Source organism: Danio rerio, chromosome 19 (assembly GCF_049306965.1).
Source record: "Danio rerio strain Tuebingen ecotype United States chromosome 19, GRCz12tu, whole genome shotgun sequence".
NCBI lineage: Eukaryota > Metazoa > Chordata > Actinopteri > Cypriniformes > Danionidae > Danio > Danio rerio.
In genome coordinates, this window is record NC_133194.1 from 18,732,506 (window position 1) to 18,751,482 (window position 18,977).

The 18,977-nt window shown below is 41.7% G+C and overlaps 1 protein-coding gene across 40 annotated transcripts in view; it reads right to left on the reverse strand.

Annotated features, from left to right (window-relative positions):
- Nucleotides 1-18,977, reverse strand: part of thrb (thyroid hormone receptor beta) — a 143,613-nt gene that overhangs the window by 45,658 nt on the left and 78,978 nt on the right. For 11 of the 40 annotated variants that reach the window (XM_073930532.1, XM_073930527.1, XM_021467989.3 and 8 more), the window contains one exon: nt 3,898-3,955. The exons of 11 other annotated variants lie outside the window; for them this stretch is intronic. The gene's annotated coding sequence lies outside the window, so the exon portion shown is untranslated. Of the gene's footprint in view, nt 1-3,892; nt 3,956-7,952; nt 8,007-18,977 lie in introns of all 40 variants that reach the window. 18 more of the 40 variants (XM_068215029.2, XM_073930522.1, XM_021467987.3 and 15 more) reach the window with 3 other exon arrangements.

Here is an 18,977-nt window from a genome sequence, read left to right on the forward strand (position 1 = left end):
GTCAACAGGTGGAGGCCGGCTTGTTTGTGAAGACAATTTAAAGCAGACTGGAAAATCGTTCGGAGAGTCTCCCCTCTCCTAGCTTATGTTGTTTGTTTTGTGAAGTACAAGCTGTGTTGTATTTAATCAGCTAAATTGTTGAAAGTGATTGCTGGGTGTTGACCTATATGAAGACGTGTGCTGAGGAGGGTGCCTTTTTGTTTTATTACGTTTTCTCATGTTTTGTGGTTAGTAGGGAGGTAAGTGAATGTTTTTTTTATGTCATGTGCTGGTAAGAGGGTTTAAAGTTTAGTTAGTTGTTGAGGTTTTGTTTGTTATTTTGGCATTTACCTCCACAAGCTTTTTATTGTCTACCCTTTAAGTTAAACATCAAATAAATAAGATTTTACTTTATTTCTTTTCGTCTTTGTTGTTGTTTTTAACTTTTGAACGGGAAATGAGACTCTGGGCTCCTCATTAATTTAGAGGAGTTCTTATTTTAATTTTAATATTATTTATTGTCACGGGTATGGCTTGCTGTGTAGAGCCATGCAAAGTTAGAATTCAGAACATGAGGCTAAAGGCCTGCTGCACCAGGAATTTCCATTGGCCTCAGGCACAAATGTTTTGTCCATAAGGGAACCAAAGTAGATAGTTAATTTTTAAATGTTGACTGTAAAAACCACCTCACATATCCTTATCTTTTTTTGTGGTGATTCTATAATTTTATAAAATATATAATATATTCTAAAAATATGCTTTTCTTTGGAGTTTTGTTAAATGAGAAAAAAAGGCAGTCTTATAGACTGAAAAATTACAAGTTTTTAATGTTGTTAACAGAGTTTGGGGAAACTGTCCATTTTATTTTTATTATTGTTTATTTATTTTAATTTATTTTTAGAAAGAAAATCATAATTGGCCCAAATAGGCATCGGTAGGTCACACTTACCAAAAAAGTTGCAATCTCTGGACAAAATGTAGCAGAGAGTGATGTCACTGCTCACAAAAAAACTTTGATTATTTTCAAAGAAGAAATATGTCACCTATCCAGCACAAGCAATGTTTGTGGTGCAAACATAGTTTTAGTGATTTTTATGGGGTGCCAACTTCACAGAGGTGAAGCTGAGAAGAACTTGAGAAATGTATAAAAAATAGAATAATGTATATACTGTAATTGAAAAGTTGTACTGTTTGAGTTTTACATTATGACATTCTAAGAAACAACAAGTCTGGCAATCTAGTGAGGCATTAACATTTTGTCTTTACCATCATTTTTTACCATTACTTCCCCAATGTAATGCAAATGCTAAGCTCAAGGCAGTGCTGTGCCTTTTGTCCTGGCAATACTGTCAGGCTGATTGAACCAGGGGAATGAGATCATAAGACGCTGAATTCGAACACGGTTTATGAATGATAGTGTCAAAGCATGTTGCCATGCGCTTTACGAGCTACGCCACTTGCGCTGCTGAAGTGCGCTATATAATAGACACTACAAAGTTTTACACTTTTACATCATACTATTTATTTTTTCATTCACTCAGTGTGATGTTCAGACCCCACTGCATTAACCGTGTCAGCTAAACTCTCCCCACCCTTTTTTATTTAATTATTTTTTTATTATTAATTCTGGACGACAAACTTGCAAATAACTACATTTTTTTCCGGTTTACCTCTGACAGGAGCTGAGAATTCACATTCTATTCAAAGTTTCTGTTTTTGCTTGCTTTTGCTATTGCTTTTTCATTTGGTTTTGTCAAAGTGGAGTCATTACCACATTCATTAGGGGGAAGAGGCAGGGAGGGGTTTTGCGCTCATGCACGTGCACTCAGTTTCCCTTTAATTTGGATGTACAAAGAGAATATGCGTGGGATTCCGCGCGCGCAGTGTTTCATACATCTGATTTTTTTTTTACTGCGTATGCACATGTTTTAGTATGAATTCTACGTAAGTCTTTGGACACGAGGGCCCTGGTCTGCAGCCTTCTCATTGCATGCATGTCAGTTTGTCAAAAATAAGGCTGAGGTTATAGATGTTGTGTTACAACAACCAGGGCAGGCACATCCTTCTAACTAATAAATCTCCTAAAGTTTCATTATAAACAAATTAACATTGTTACCTTTTTAATTAATGTACTTCAGAATAAATGTAACTGTGGCAAGTGGGTGGGGCCAAGAGCAGTGGGAACGGAACGGGCAGCCGAGTAAGTGAATATTGAGAAGGAACTGTGGTGCACACCGGCCTCGAATCCCATGGAAAGAGCTCTGAACAATAAGAGGAAAAACGATGGCAGAGGACGCGAAGAGAAGTCCAGGCCTGGACAGAGTTATGTTGGGTTTGTTTTGGTTTAGGTGGCAGTCTACGGGAGGAGCTGCCATATGTTTTATTAATAAATACCTTTAAAGTATTGTCGGTTCTCTGCCTCCTTCCTCCCAGTAACAAGATCAATATCTAACTTTCCTACAGTAATCAATATGTTTTATCGAAAAAAATACATTTGAAACTAAAATATGACTTGCTGCAGTTCATACTGATAAAAGGCAAGAGATCACAGCTTCAGTTTATATGTTACAGTAGTACATTGTAACAATTTACAATTTAAAGCAATTCAAATCAATTATAATAAAAAATAAACAAATAATTACAACATTTGAGTTCTTTAAAAATATTGTTGCATGTCCTTGTAAACCAGTAACCATAAGGCTGCTGTTTTGACCATTGAATGGATATCATATCTTTCCATTTTAATTAGACTTTTGGTATTGCAATTGATTGCATTTATATTTCATTCATATAAAAGGGATATTTAAAAACTGCTCTTTTTAAATTTTATGGTGGGGCCTGAAATCGATAGGACTTGTCTAGATGGATCCTGGAATGAAAAAGTTTAGGTACTCCAATTTTAGAGTAATGTATTATATTTATATGCAATCAAGTCATATATATTATATATGGAAATATAATTCCCTTGCATTTGTTCACCAAATCTCTATAGTAGTAAAATGGAGCTGTTTTAAAACTTTTGTTCTATTTTCTCACAAAAGAGAGAGAGAGAGAGAGAGAGAGAGAGAGAGAGAGAGAGAGAGAGAGAGAGAGAGAGAGAGAGAGAGAGAGAGAGAGAGAGAGAGAGAGAGAATTCTCAAGATGACATAAACGTCTGTGGGATCTGTTAGAAGTTTTATACAATGAACTTAGCCCTGTACCAAAAAAAGCTGTGCGGTGATAATTAGCCTCTATTCATGCGTTTGCATAGATTTTTTTTGTAATTTACGCTCACAAACACTCAAACAATTACACATTTGGTGTAAACCCAGCATAAAAGCGGGATTTATTTACTCCTGACTGGCTCAGCTGATTTCTATTTGCTTGATGCACTACATTTTTTACGACACATGTTCTTTCTACACTGGTGGAAGTGTGAATCGGAGCAGAATTTCACTACACATAATTTACAGAGGCCAGACTGTAAATAGGATAAATAACATGGGGCTCCTTTGTTGTTTAATAAAAGAACTAAGTATAGACATGTTCTGTATGAAATAATTTTAAATGATTTCTGTTGTGATCTAGATAAAAAAGAGGTGCTTTAGGGGGCAGGTCACCCCTCTAATACAATTTTAAGGTTACGTTACAAATGAATGGCAAAACAAGACCATTCTAAATCCAATATGAAAAGAACAATGATACATGATTTGTTTTCCTCTTACTGAACTCCTATTATTCAGCTATGCCCAGGTATATCCAGATTTTCATTATATGGCAACTTTAAAAATGTTGTCAAATGGAAACGGCTAATAAGAGGGGGCAAATTAACCTTAATTCCACTGCACACATATCTTTTATGCCCACAATATGACATGATAGATTCACAGAAGAACAGACATTACACAAAACAACCAAAATGAAAGATGATCACCTTACATCCTGCCTTTCATCCTCTAAACCATGTCATAAGAGCCAGAGCCCCTCTTGCAACGCCCTAAAGAGAAAACAAGAAACATGCATAAACATATGCTGTTATCGCTAACTATCTCATTTAAATTCCCTTCTCATATTAGTTTAAAGCAGGGGTCACCAATCTCGTTCCTGGAGGTCCAGTGCCCTGCATGGTTGAGCTCCAACATGCCTCAACACACCTGCCTGGGTGTTTCAAGTATACCTATAGTAAGACCTTGTTCTTAGCTTGTTCAGGTGGGTTTGATTAGGGTTGGAACTAAAATCTGCAGGACACCGGACCTCAAGAAACAATTTTGGTGATACCTGGTCTAAAGTAAGCAACTGCAAATATATAGAATCTACAGTTATCATTATAGTTACAAAACTGTATTTTTAAAGAAACACATATTTAGTTATGTTCCTCAAAGAATACTAAAAAGTAAAGTTATAGTTTCCACAAAATTGTTTTTATTTATGAGTATATGAATGATGATTAATGATTAAGTACCAATAATAATTGATTGCAACAGAACAGCAAATCAGCATTTTACAATAAACATTGAAGACTGAACTAAATTCATTTTTAATCATAGGAATAAAATGCATAACTTTAAATAGGTTGTTTTGTAAAATATTTTGGAATAATATTATTTTCATTTACTTTTTTTTTTCCAAAAACTGTATATGCAGCCATGCTGAGGTGACAAAGTTCTTTAATACAAAATTTTTTTCCCACACGTTTTAAAGTAGACATAGCTGGTTTTTTACTTTCTCTTTAGACTAGTTAAGACAAAGGGGAGACTATAGCCAGCTGGCCGAATTTGGTCCTTCATAAGGTTTAATCTAGCCTGTAGATCATTTATGCTGAAAATTCCCTTTTTCTTCTGCTTACAATAGTTCTATTATATTGCGATATGACCTAATGAGACTCGTGAAGTATTGCCAAAATCTGAGATCTAAGCCAGTCACACAGAGAAATAAACTGCACATTACGAAAACATATTAGTTTGTCCAGTCTGACTATCATAACCATTTGCTCTCTTTCCACTGGACAAACATATACTGCATGAAGTATCTTTTTAATCTCTAGTATGATCTGCTTTAAAAAAACTTGGTTTCACATGTTCATTCTCAGTGATCATGAGAACAATATAATTTTTCAGTATTTGTTTTTTAATAAATCTGCAAAAATGTCAACAATTCTGTTTTTCTGTCAATTTAAGGTGCTGTGTGTACATTGATAAGGAACAAAATGAACTTAAACGATTAAAACTCAATAGGAGCATTTCCACTATCGGGATTTACAATCGCCCGGGAGGTTGAGCAGTGAGGCCGAATCATGACGCGTTTTCACTGTCGGGCTAGTAGCTCGCAAAGCGTCACGCAAACCCCGCCCCCAGAACATCCCCCGTATCAAACGTCACTCAATCCACCCACTTTAGCGGGAATCAGGCAGATAAAGCACACCACATCATCACGAAACTATTAAAATTAGGACAACCAAAACAAACAAATGACACGTTACTGTACAGCAGTACAATGTATGTCTATACACACATGCCTGTGTGTTCTCATTCATCATATTAATTTACTCGCCAAGCGACTGTTGGCATCGAAATCCAGTGGTCTTGCCACTAACGGAGGGACCCAGCGCAGAGAGCGCACACATCCATAATATAACACCACATAGCCTATATAAAATTCTCCGTTAATAACTCGATATAAAATGTAGTTTATAACATCCTCAGTTAGACAGACGCTGTCCAACATTCATCCCAAATGCTCCGGAGAGAACTGAAACATAAACTTTTCCCTATAGGCTTAATGACACTAAGTTAGGTGATTCCCTTTATTTAAAGATGTTGCTTATTATATCTTAAGTAAAGGAAAGTGTGAAGTGTTTCAGCACATAAGAGCAGCACGTAGTAAAATATAGCAGATATTGCGTTGCGCTCAGCAGCTATGCACTAATAAAGCTCTTTGTGTATTAAAATAGTCCTTTTTTAATTTTACCACGTCATATAAAAACAAACACACATGTTCGAGGACACAGAACACATTTTGAACTTGCAGTTTTCCCCGATGCGTCTGTAAAGTGCTGCACAGCTGCAGACAGAAAAAAAGGTTGCCTAGTTTCTGCTTTCACTCAATCCCGAAAATGCTCTGTTTGCATGATTTGATTAATATCATCGTATTCAAATACTTTATGAATAATAATATTTAAAACATTCTCCTGTGTTAATTGTTTTTAGAAAATATCTAAAATCTTTATTTTTTCCAGAGAGGCTTTTGAAAAATGAAAGTTTTTGGCTTTAAAACAGTTTGATATAGTACCTAATTGTTATAGCTAGCTTTTGTTAGTTTTATATTGGTTTATTTATTTAATGTGATTTTAATATATCTGATATTTGTAATTCTTTAAATAATTTCAATATAGCTTAGGCTATTTTTTCTAGATATTACACTATTGTTTTAAGCCTACAAAAGTGGACACGAAATTTGTAAAGTTTAATGTCTTTCTGTTGTATTCATAATGTGTGTATCTCCAAAATAAATAAAAACAATAAAAAAGAAAAGAAAACAGCCGCTCGCAGCATCAACAGAGCTATGAAGGGAGCGCTCTTTTCCTTGGTCTCACATTCACATACAGGCATCTAAACTCGCACAAACACACCTTTTAAACTTGACAAAAACTCTCGAAAACCTTTACTGTCTGCTGTGTCATTAATATGGTATATTGATTATTATGCGTTATTGAATCATCAAGAAGGATGCAGCAAAGAAAAGTCACTTATAAATTAAAACTACTTTATTATTTTATGCAACAGCCTTACATTTAAAAGAGATACATAAGGGCGATCCAACGCAAAAAGACTCCAGCCTATAATTTGTTCCAGATGTTTTCTTTCCCTTATTTATTTATTTGTTGTGTTTAGCGCATGTACTCATGTGTGATCGGAAAACTGTCCCCGCCTCTACTTTCACTCTGCCCCGAAGCCCCGGCTGGCCCTCTTTGGCCCAAGATATTCGGCGGGCCGAAAAAGGCCGGCCGCTGGCCCCAAGAAAGCCCCAATTTGGCCCGATTAGGCCCCGGAAGTGACAGTGGAAACGCGACTGGCCTTGGCTCGCCCTGGCTCGCTCACTTTAGGCGCGATAGTAAACCCGGCTAATGGTTGTATCTATTGCTTGTACTGTAAAACACCACAGACTCTTTTTATGATTATTTTGATGTTGTGTTGCTTTAATTAGTATTAGACAATTCAAATAAAATGAATCAAATGTGTGTGTGTGTGTGTGTGTGTATATATATATAATATACATAATTTTTTTTGTTGGAAAGAGAAGACCTTAGGCTACACTCATACTGCAAGGCTTAGTGCTCAAATCTAATTTTTTTCTCAGATCTGATTTTTCTGCATCACTGTTCACATTGCTCTCATAAATGGCATATATCAGATTTGCAGTGTCAACAGACCATGGTCCTAAACTGACCCGCTTCAAGCAGAGAAAGCTTAGTGTAACCTTTCTGCTTGGCACCATCAATAGATGTGGGGGTGGGTGAAAAAGTAGCGCCAAATTGTACTAAAATAGTCACCCGCTATGTCGGTAGCCCCTTTCACATAGCGATGATGGTAAATATTGGGAAAATTACTGGAACAACTTTACCGTAAAAAATTTTTAAAAAGCAGTGTTCACATGGGCCAGGACATTGTGGAATTTTTCCAAAAAAGACTATTCAAACATCCATTCCAAAATGGCAGTAAATTATTACATCATTAACCAGAAATGGCCTCTAAATGGCTCCAACTGTAAAAGGTCAGGCTTTTGTTGATGATTTAACTTTTATTTCAAGCTTAAGCAATTATGCAGCTGCTTTATCTCAGAAACATCCAAATGCAGGACGCAGCTAAATGTTTACACATTTGACAACATTACAAATTCTATGGATGCATAATTATTGTAAACAACTTTGATGAACACATAGAGGAACACTTTTGCATGTCGAAAAGTACATAATATGTGTGTGTGCTGGCGCTCACCGTAGCACTCCTTCACTTCATGTGTACAAGCAACTAAAGCAAAGCTTGAAGATACTGTAAACAAACAGCAGTTTATTAAGAATTTTGATGACAATTTTTTTTACACAGTTTGCATTAGTTTTTCTCAGTGGCTTTGGTGCAGTTCTTACAACACTATTTACATTTGCACAACAGTTAATGCATTTCTCAAAACATTTGCACATCCTAGTAGTGGTTTCTCATTCTTTCCAACAAATTGCAAATGCTTTTGGACATGCATTAATTGCTATTATACAACTCTCTGCTGTTTATAACATTATCATTTGCTTATGTCACGTCAGTCAAAATGAACTAAACTTGTGAATTCTGAAAAGTCATTGCATATAAAACTAATAGTCCTTATTTCATTACTTGGGTCATTATATACAAAAATGTTGAACTTGTTGTCAAAATCTGTCAAGCAAATTTTATAAAAACAAATTTAAATCTTTGTTTTCTTGAAAATCTCTTTAAAATTGAACAATTTGATGAATGATTTACAGACGTGTGTATGTTGTAGGCTCAGTTCCAATCTGTACTGCAATATTGTGTACAGTTGTGCACAGCTCTACCTAAAGGGAGTTTATGTTTGTTGTAAATAAAAGTGTGTTTATTCTTTTGCACAATGCTGGTAATAAATTAGAATTGCAAAGAGCAAATGCAGTAAATATGTAAAACATACATATTCAGTGTATTGTACTCAGATACCTAACTAAGCAGTGATGTCTAACTTAGCTGTAGTTTTCAAATGACTGTGAAAACAGTATATAGTGCTGTTTTGAGCATTTTCAGGAAGTGTCACCAAAATCAGACTTTTTTTGCATTGAAAAAAATGTACAGAGTAAACTGTCATAATGAAAACATGACAAAGCCATTTGACTATCTTGTTCATAAACAATGGTGTTAGGACTTTTCATTTTGATGATACTGACACTTTGTTTGACATGAATACTTGCTTTTGAGGAATGAACTATCCATATTGAGCATGTGACGTGCTTTTGCAGGTTATCAGCTAGGTTTTGCAGTTTGTACATTAAATAACTTAAACTCAAAATAATCTTTCTTGTACATTTATTTGACAAGTAACTTTGTACTGGTGTGGGATAACACATTTCTAACATTTACAGTTAAGTACATCAAGGCACATTGTTGCACCTGTAAAACTTAGATTTTATTTTGCCCTCCCATTTATTTAAAATAATATTTCTGAAAATTTTCACAGTGTTTCCTAAAAAATAATTATTCTGCAGTCATAATAAGTCCTATTTCTTACTGTTTATTTCTTGAATAAAAGCATTTTTTTCTTTAAAAAATTAAGGTCAGTATTATTAGCCTCCTTAAGAAAGATTTACTGAATATTTTTGATATGCACGACAAATCAGTTACAAAATAATTTGACAAATTATTTCAACTTTTGTAGTTACTGATTAAGTCTTTAAATTACACTTTAATCTGAATAAAAGACTATAAAATACTAAAAGGGACTTTGTCTAAATACAAATGTCTTGCAAAATAACTAGTAAAATGTTATGACTGTCACCATGGGGAAGATTGAAAAGTAGATATTAGAAATTAGTTAGTTAAACTATTATGTTTAAAAATGTGTTGTAAATAAATAATGTGTTGAAGACGGAAATCAAAAATTAATGAAGGCAAATCTAAACGAGTTGAATATGACTTACAGGAGCATGGAGGTTACAGAAGGTTACAGAAGTCATCATGGCGACGGAGTATAGCACTTCCGTTCCCCTCCTCGGGGAACGAAGGGTTACTTCTGTAACCTCGAACGTTCCCCTTTTCGGTTGGGGAACTCGAGTGCTATAAGTTGATTTGATGTTCTAAATCCACGTATGGGAGCCATTGAAAGCGCCAAAATGACTGCACCTTACCAACGCCTCCGATGAGAGGGCAGTCAGGCAAGCGTGACATACCCAAATCATGGAAGGCGCGGTCCTCCAATGTGCCCTTGGCCCTAACTTATCTCCACTTCAAAAGAAGCTTTACAGAATAGGTTTTTTTTTTGGGAGTCGCTAGCGTCTAGATAATTCTAGGAATACGACAGTACGCTGGGAAGCGTGCAATCCCGGTAGGGACGACGCTGCGGAGACCATCCGCATCCAATAGGGAGACAAATGGAATTACATATGGACTAACCCTAAGGAGGGGGAGTGCGCATAGGAGGTGGTTAGCGGATAGGGAAGGCACGGGTCCACCCAGGGGGGGGACTTTAACCGTGGCGGAAATAAGCATATGGGATCGCCAGATTGTATAACCACTCCACTCGCAGATTGTAAAACCTTGCAAATGTGTTGTGTGTCGCCCAGCCCGCAGCTCTACAAATGTCTGTTAAAGAGGCGCCGCGTGCACATGCCCAAGAGGATACAATGCTCCGAGTGGAGTGCGCACACACTCCCGGGGGCTGACCTCTGCTCAAATAAGCACATGAAATGGCCTCCAAAATCAAGTGGGATAATCTTTGTTTGGACACGGCACTTCCCTGCTGCCGTCCACCATAACAGACAAAGAGCTTCTCTTATCTTAAGGATACTGAATCGAGTGGCTCGAAGGGATCTGATCGCAAGCTCGTGAGGACGAGGGCAAGATCCCAAGAGGGCATGAGAAAGGGCGAATTGGATTAATTTGCCTAGCACCTCTGAGGAATCGGATGATGAGGTTATGCTTTCCCACGGTGCTGCCAGCCACCACGTCATGGTGAGCGGAACGTAAACCTTGAGAGTGGAGGGTGACAGCCTGCTATCCAGCTTCTCTTGAAGGAAAGAGAGCACAACACTGATCTGGCAAGTTCGGGCGTCTTCTCTGCAAGAGACACATCATTCAGTGAATAGACTCCACTTCAGGGCGTAGGCGCTTCGTGGAGGGGGCTCTAGCCTGAGTGATGGTATCAACCACCGCACACGGCAGGTTACCTAAGTCTTCCTCGCGTCTAGGGACCACACTTGGAGGTTCCAGAGATCGGGGCGAGGGTGCCAGATGGTGCCTTGTCCCTGAGAAAGTAGGTCCTCTCTCAAAGGGATCTGCCAGGGGAGAGCCGTCGTGAGGAGGGAGAGCTCTGACATCCTGCTCCTCGTCCTCCCTGACCTTGCTCAGTAGCTGCACGATCAGGCTCACTGGGGCAAACGCATACTTGCGTGTGCCCCGAGGCCAGCTGTGGGCCAGTGCATCCGTGCCGAGAGTGCCCTCGGTCAGGGAATAAAACAACTGGCAATGAGCGTTCTCGGGGGAGGCAAACAGATCGATCTGGGCCTCCCCAAATCGCGCCCATATCAGCTGAACAGACTCGGGGTGGAGTCTCCATTCTCCAGAGAGGCGATTGATATGCCAATGCAGCTGGGCACCTTCCCACAGGGCCCGCAGCTGCATGCCCGCGACACACGGCTCCCCAGCCCGTGTTGGAAGCATCTGTTGACACAACAAGATGACTGGACACCTGTCCCAGAGGCACACCGGCCTGCAGGAACGAGGGGTCGTTCCAGGGGCTGAGGGTGCGGCGACACAGCGCAGTAACAGAGACTCTGTGTGTGCCTGCATGCCATGCGCGTCTTGAAACTCGATCTCGAAGCCAGTGCTGAAGTGGTCTCATATGGAGCAGTCCAAGCAGCGTGACAGCCGCAGCGGATGCCATATGCCCCAGGAGCCTCTGAAAGTATTTCAGTGGGACCACTATTTTGCTGTCGAGCTCCCTCAGACAGTTCAGCAACAGGCAAGCGCGCTCTCTGGAGAGGCGCTCTACCATGGTGACCGAGTCCAGCTCCATCCTGAGAAAAGAGATCCTCTGCACCGGGGCGAGTTTGCTCTTTTCCTGGTTGACCTGCAACCCCAATAGGCGAAGATGCCGGAGCACCTCGTCTCTGTGCATAGTCAATTGCTCCCATGAGTGGGCTAAATCAGCCAGTCATCGAGATAATTGAGTATGCGGATGCCCACGAGCCGAAGGGGCGCTAGGCGGAGACAGAGAGAGCCCGAAGGGGAGGACCTTGTATTGCCACGCTCGACCCTCGAACGCAAACCGCAGGAACTGACGGTGGCGCGGAAGAATGAAGACATGAAAATACGCGTCCTTCAGGTCTATAGCTGCAAACCAATCCTGAGGATGAACGCATGGGAGGATGCGCTTCTGCGTGAGCATTCTGAACAACAGCTTGCGAAGGCAGTGGTTCAAAACGCGCCGATATAGGATTGGCCGTGACCCAACGCTCTTTTTAGGTACGATGAAGTACAGGCTGTAAAACCCACTCTCCATCTCGGCTGGAGGAACTGGCTGCTAACCAGGCAGGCAGAGCCCTCGCTAATGGCTTCATTGCAGCAATCGCTGACGCACCAGCGGAGGGGCAGCGCGGAGCGGGTGTGCTGATCCGGGGAGCGCGAGGGTCCCACAGAAGAGCTGGAGGAGAGCGATTCGCTCTAACTCCGCACCCTGACTCCGGAGAGGGGGCTTAGGGGCTGGGAGAAGGGAGACCGTCCCCCCAGCACCCGTGAGCCGCTGGCGGAGCATGTAGACCCTGCGAGCTGAGAGGCAGCGCGTCCCAGACTGGCAGGGCCCCCAGCGCTCGTGAGCCACTGGCGGAGCGCACCGAACCTGCGAGCTAGAGAGCACAGTGTCTCAGACTGGCAGATTTCGGGCTGTCACATCCGGGGAAGTGGAAAAGTGCCCTTTAATTTCATGGCAGTAAAAGGTGCTGTTGGAAATGGCGCCCCGCCCTCCAGCGGGGAAACAGCAAGTTCCCTCTTCTCCAGATGACCTGTCCCTGGGACGCTTCGCGGTCCGTTGCCGGACTTAGCGGCGTTCTGGGCAGGGGGAGCTGCCTGCTTCTGAGGTGCTCGACACGCTCGCTTCGCCAGAGGCGTGTGTGGGGGCGGTGCAGCTCTCGTAGCCGGGCGCCTTCGGCGAGGAGCAGGTATGGATGGGACGGCGGGTGGAGCGGGCTTACGGAGCCGCCGATAAGACATCACCCTTCGGACTGCTCTCTCACTGCCCGAATTCCTGGGTGAATTCGCAGACCGTATCGCTGACCAGCTTGGGATATGGGCAAGTCAAGAAAGTGGACTTTGTCGACTTATCAGCCAAGTTTTAGTCAGGGGTGGCGCTCCTAGACCACTAGTGTGGACATCGTCCTCCCCAAAGCACACGCAGCGGACTTAGTAGTCCGAAGAGCTTAGTCGGCTGCGGTGCGAAGCTCATAAGCCTGGGTTGGACCCACCCTCGTGCAGCTCGCCCAGCGCCTGCGCTTGGTAGCGCTGGTAGGTGGCTATCGCATGCAAGGCGGAAGCAACCTGGTCCGTAGCTTTGTAAGCTCTAGCTCCGAGGAGCAGAAAACTTACAGGCTTTGGATGGGAGATGAGGCAGACCCCGCCAAGAAGAGGCGCCACGCGGATTAACCGCCATCACGCACTCAACCTGAGGAATCGCCACATACCCCCTGGCCGCTCCACCACCAAGAGTGGTGAGGGTGGAGGGACACGCAGCACGAGCAAAAAAAAGTGCCCTTCAAGTCCGCGTGAGCCTACTGTGCACCTCCGGGAAGAAGGGAACGCCCCTCTAGTCGGTCCGGCCGCGGAGCTGGGGGATAAACCATCTCCAACCCACGGCCGAAGCAGCCCGGGAAAGCACGCTAACACATCCTTTTCAGGATCCATTTTGACAGCGCTCACCTGCACGAAGGGGGCGAGCGGGTCTGGATCATCATCGGACAATGAAAGCCCACCCTCCGATGCCGCGGTGGATGTCTGGTCTCCGGTGTCATCGAGCGTAAGGGCTACCATCTGTTAGACGGATCGCTTCCACTGCTCGAAGCTTAGATGGAGCGCTTGGAGGAGCGAGAGGTCCGCAGGCCCGTGGGCGACGGATTATGTCTCGTTAAACCCTCAGATCTGCCCGAGTGGCCGCTGCAAAGAAGGGGACAGCTGGGGTGGTTTGCCCTTTTGCAAAGGCTAGCCGCGATCTTACTGCGCAACAGTCATAGCATCGCAATGACGACAAGAACTACCCGCGAGCAGCGCATTAACATGCTGGAGCATGTAACACAGTGCCCGTGCCCATCATCCGAGGACAGGAACCCACTGCATCCAGAAACGCACAGTCGGAGCGCTGTCCTGAAAAGGACGTGCTGCACGACTGTGTTGCTCTCTTTGTGAATTTGCAACTTTATACGCACCGCTCTGGAGGACCGGACCCAAAGGCACGCCAGGCAAGGGAGAAAACCCAGCTTGACCGTCTGCCGCTGCGTTGTTGACATTCTGGACCGGGAGAAGCTCTCGTTCGCTCGGCATCACTGGATCACAGCAGGAGGAACCCTCATCGACTCGATCAGAAAAGTCTCTGAAGCGAAAAGGATGGCGTTTGCTGGTGCCAGGTGTGCTTATATGCTCAGTTAATTGGCAATGCAGTACACCTGCGCAAGCTTACGCTGCCAATTCATTGCTTTCATTGGCCCGTTCAATACTCTTTCAGACAAGCGGCTTCTGAACGGAATCCTCCCATACGTGGATTTAGAACATCAAATCCACTTATAGCACTGGAGTTCCCCAACCGAAAAGGAATAAAATAAAATTTACCTATGCAAATTCTTCTGCCTCAGATAAAGAGCTGTAAATTACTATTCAAGGAAGTTAGCTTCTAATTGGTCAACTTTCCATGGAGGGTGGATCCGAACCGACCCTATATATAAGTTAGGACCAGGCTAAACTTAATCTCTCTGTTAAAACTCTCTTGGGACCTCTCTTGGCCCCTCTCTTCTCTGAAACACGCTGCCTGGGAGCTCCCTCTCTCCCTCCCAACTCCAAGCAACCCCCCTCTCAGCTCCAAAGGCCTCTGTTTTGAACTTTCATCAACCCTCTTCAACTTCCTCAGAGACTGAGAAACCTCCAAGAAAGCAGGCAGAAACCCAGACAGAAAGGGTTAATCGCCCCGCGTCTCGGATATTGCACCGCCCAGAATCCTCTTTGCCGCTTCAACTTGAAACTACAACCTCGTGAGGAACAAAGAGCAACATCAACCACGTGCTCAATAACGGGAGCTCGGAACCTAATCACAAACAGACCGCAGAATCTAATGTCTTGAACTTTGATCTTGCTACCCTGCTCAACTTTGTTAATAGCATCGCTGAACGATTCGGTTGTTCGGAGAAAAAGAGTCAATTCATTTGAAGCCCCGTTCAAATGAATCTTCCTCCCGCCAAGCTATTCCGCTATATAATGTTCCAGAAGGTACACGAGCCTTGAAATCTGAATCATAACTCGCAACATTATAACGGCGGGAAAGGTGCGGGAAGAATAACCTTGAGCTAATTTACTACAGTAATAGTGTAGATATGCGAGCACTCTAATCCACATTATAATTCGTCACAGATTATTAATGTGGATATGCGTGCAAGTTAATCTACAGTATTATTATGATGTGCAACCTGTTTATTTGTGGAGAATGAACAAAGCATGAAATATGTAATTTTACAACTGAGAGAGCAAGTGCCCGATAGAGTGGTCGTGACATCTAGAGCGCGCAGAGAGAGTCATATTTCCGCAGTCTGCTACCGATGGCTGATCTCGCTTCTCCATGGCGTTTTGACAAAAATTCACGCCCAAATTTAGGGGGGCCAAGCACGGGGACTGATGGAAGAGTGCTCTTTGTATGAAATTTGATAACGCACGTTAAATGAAAAAAAAACCTTGTGACGCAAGTGTATTTAGTCCCATTAAGGTTATCAAAAATCAAAGTTTACATGGTAGTCCCGACTCTAAACCAAAGTATTGTCTTAATCATATTAAAATCGGAACATTGGTGTTCATGTACGTATATTGAAAGTTCCAGATTATGTCAGAGACAGTGCATTCCTCTGCCTTTGAGCTCTCAAATGTGTCATTAAGTTTCACGTCTTTCCTCCTTACACACACGTTTTGTAAAGCATCTGCTTCACGTCACTGTGTCAGAATCCTTGCTTGTAAAATAAGCTTTAGAACGCTTAGTTTGAGCGAATTTGATGAATGCGATCATGCGTGCTGATCTGAAGAGAGCCTCTCTCGCTCACTGAATGTGCTCTACTGCGTTCATTGTGTGTGTCCATCTGTTCTCTAAGAAACAAGAACCAACGCCTGACCCCGCCTGTCAGTATTCCTCAAAATTGTTTAAAAATAAACATTTAGAGATGGTGTGACAACGCGTACTTATGTGTGCCTTTAATGCACCCCTTAATGCTTCTTACGTCCTTGTCTCAGCACCAGTGGCACCGAAATTAGGCACCGAAATTCATTTGCTGATTTGATCCGCTACAAACCAGTTACAAAGGTACCGGTGCTATAATGGCAGTGGGTTTTTTAACTAACCATACCAGTAACAGTTATTTAAGAAAAAAATGAGGGTGGGTGACATAAAACAGCTTTTGACATAAAACATGACTATGCTGATGTTTCTTTAAACAAAATTTGTTTAAATTTGTTTTAAAACTGCAATGTTCCAAATATATATATATATATATTGGAACATTGCAGTTTTAAAACAAATTTAAACAAACTTTGTTTAAAGAAACATCAGCATAGTCATGTTTTATGTCAAATGTTTTATGTATATATATATAGTTTTGGAAGATCTGAAAATTGGTAAAAATCCATTTAAAACAGCTATAATGAATACACATTTACTCTGTGTGAGCATGTGTGTGTGCACATTAATCAAGAAATATGATTCTGTTGTTATAGAAAAAAAATACTATGCTGTCAGCTCTCTTTCCTCATTCATCCATCTTTTTCTCTGCCCTTCTCTGTCCTTTGTTTTTTTCTGTCCTTCAGTGTTTGAAGGCCATCCAGAGTATTGGCACACATTTTTGGCTCATGCAGCATGTTTACTTGAGCCTTGTATCCACTTTCCCTCTCTCTATCCATTCTGCCATTGTTTTTCACACAACATATTTAGATCAGCTTAGAAAAAGATTAAACACTCTTAGAAATAGTTCACCCTGAAATGAACATTGTGACACTATTTACTCATGCTGTTCCAGACTGTTGCTCATGTCACTACAGCAGGGCTGCTGGACAAATACTGGACAAATATGCAATATTGTTGATGAATATTGTGATACTTCTTTCAATATAACATTTTCCTATAAAAGTGCAATTTTTATTAGCTATGATGTTGAAAATTTTATTTATTTAACTATGTTAAAATAAACATGTAAATGTTCTTCAGATCTAATTCAGACAATGTAAAATCACAAACATTCAGTCTTTAAAACACTATGATAGAGTAAAACCCTCAGCAGATATTCTGACTGACATTGTCTTGTCTCAATTTGTTCTATACAGTAAGTAGTTAGACTACAATTCATTAGTATGGTGTAGGGTAGGGGTGTTCAACCCTCTTCCTGGAGATCTAACTTCCTGCAGAGTTTAACTCTAACCTTTATCGAACACAACGAAACTAACTTAGCAGAATCTGAAGGAGCACTTGGTAATAAAAGACAGGTGCATTTGATTAAGATAGCAGCTGAACTTTGCAGCAAGGTAGATCTACAGGAACAGGCTTGTGCACCACTGGCGTAGGGCCTCCTTTTGCAGACAATGCAGCATCAATTAGTCTTGGGAATGACAAAATTTCTGCACAGTGGCCATGAGGAATTTTGAGACATTATTTTTGCAGAAATGTGGCCAGGTCACTACATAATGCTGGCAGAGGAAAACGTTTTATGAATCGCTCCTTTAAAACACCCCAAAGTGGCTCAATAATATTTAGATTTGGTGATGGTGCAGGCTTTCATGTTCATCCAACTTCTGTCTAAAACAATTCTATCACCAGTCTTGCTGTGTGTATTGGTGCATTATCATCCTGTTACACAGCACTGCCTTCAGAATACAAGGTTTGAATCATTGGGTGCACATGGTCCTCCAAAATGGTTTGATAGACCTTGGAAGTGACACAACCATATAGTACTGGTATTGAGCCTTAGGAATGCCATAATATTGCAGCCCAAACCATCACTGTTCCACCGCTGGGTGGTACGTTTCTTTAGGAATTCGCCACACAGTAACTCCTGGATGGGGAAAAGACAGTGAAGGTGGACTCAATAGAGAACAATGTGTTTCACATTGTCCACAGCCCAAGATTTTCACTGCTGGTACCACTGAAACCAACATTGGCATGAGTGGCCTAGAGTTAGCCTATAGCTGCCCGGTCATGTATATCCAGGTTAGCACCTGGATATCTCTTTTAGACAGATTCCTCTCGCATCCACATAGTCTTGCTTGATGTGGTGCATTTGTTCTTGGATACCATGCTGCATTACATAGGCAAAATAACTTAACTTGCCATAGTGTATAATTGAGAGAAAAAAAACTTCTAAAATTTATTGTAGCCCTGACAAATTAGTTATAGATAGGACATTGGAAAATTGGCAATTACATGCTTTAGTAATAACATTTATCTACATTAAAAAACCTTGAGCTCGAGAGGCATCGTCGGACAGCAGATGGAGTAGACGTGTCTACGCTGTGATTTTGCAGCCACTTTGTACATAATATTGTCTGTAAACCTGACCACAACAACGTAGTTTATATTTCAGTGTCAACATGACCTCAAAATCGAGTAAACAAACTAAAAAAGACACCAAAACGGACTTTGCTGACAACGTCTCCAGCGAGCTCAAAATGGCGGAGATTGCGAAGCTGTTAGAGGAACACCGCCAGGCCTTATCAGCCGAATTTAAGTCTACCATATCCTCACTTGAGTCAAAATTCCACTGCGTTCAAGTTGCGGTAACAAAACATTCTTCTAAGATTGCTTCTCTTGAATCTAACGCTGTTGACGAACGCATGCTAACGCTGGAAGCGACCTGCGCCGCCCTGTCCGACAGTAACGCTAAGCTGCTCGCGAAAGTCAACGATCTTGAATCACGGACCGGCCGAAATAACATCCGCATAATCGGCCTACCAGAAGCAATGGAGGGACCGCGACCCTCTGCCTTCTTCTCACAACTTCTATTTGATACTCTGGGAAAGGATGTT